The sequence below is a fragment of the Propithecus coquereli genome, unplaced genomic scaffold (assembly GCF_000956105.1).
Source record: "Propithecus coquereli isolate 6110/MARCELLA unplaced genomic scaffold, Pcoq_1.0 Scaffold161, whole genome shotgun sequence".
Taxonomy (NCBI): domain Eukaryota; kingdom Metazoa; phylum Chordata; class Mammalia; order Primates; family Indriidae; genus Propithecus; species Propithecus coquereli.
Genome location: NW_012140636.1, coordinates 1,911,417 through 1,912,402, shown reverse-complemented (window position 1 = coordinate 1,912,402; position 986 = coordinate 1,911,417).

Below are 986 nucleotides of genomic sequence, written 5' to 3'. Positions count from 1 at the left end.
ACTTTTTTAAATCCTTTGTAATATCATATTCACTCATTTATTTATTCTACCAATATGTAATAAGCACCTACTCAGTGCCAGCCACCGTGTTAGTACTGGCAGTATAATGTTGAGCAAAAGCGGACATCATCTCTCCCTACGTGGAGTTTACAGTGTAAAGTCGAGTTTGAGTTCATCATTTCCAGGAGATGTCCTCCCAGACTGAGTACACTGTTTGGTTAGTGGAATAAGGAAAATCTGTGAGCTCTTACTTGGATTACTAGATGGTTCTTTCCCCTGCTTAGTTTTGTGACCTAATAAAATGCCAGGGCTTTTTCTGTAGCCCCCAAAGCACATGTCTCCTTAAAATTTCTTGTCTCTCAGTCAAAATTAGGTAACATTTCTAAGTTCGCTTAGTTATCCTCATATATCTTAGTACAACATTGCACTTTTAAAGAAAGCAAGAACCATATAATAAAACTACTGCTTAAAGTTATGCTTTGCAAAGATTTTTTGTCCTTCCATTATCTAAATCGTGGGATTTTTCTCTTTTTTCTTTTAGGTAATTAGCTTCTCTTCACAGACTTGTTGGCTATCTCTATATAAAGGAAGAGTCATAGAATTTTCCTCAAGGCCAGTAGAATGTTTGGTAGCATAATGCTTAATCTTTGTGATAGGGATAAATAAAAAATACATTTCTAAGCTTTTTTGTTAACAATTTATTAAAGAGAAAAGGAATCTCAATATTTCTAGGCTTTCCCTAATGTGAAGGCAAGTTCAATTGTAGTCAGTAGGTATAAAGATGTGTGTACCTAAATCCAAATAAAGATAAGTTTGAGGTAACCCTAAACATTCCACAAAGCCATACTGATCATAGAATCAACTTCCATGTTTTATTTCTTAGCCATGACTATAGTGGAATATTTAGAATTACATATTTACCCTGAAATATATTGGAGGTGGGCAAGCAAACTTGTCTGTACTGTCTAAAGTTTACAAATCTACAT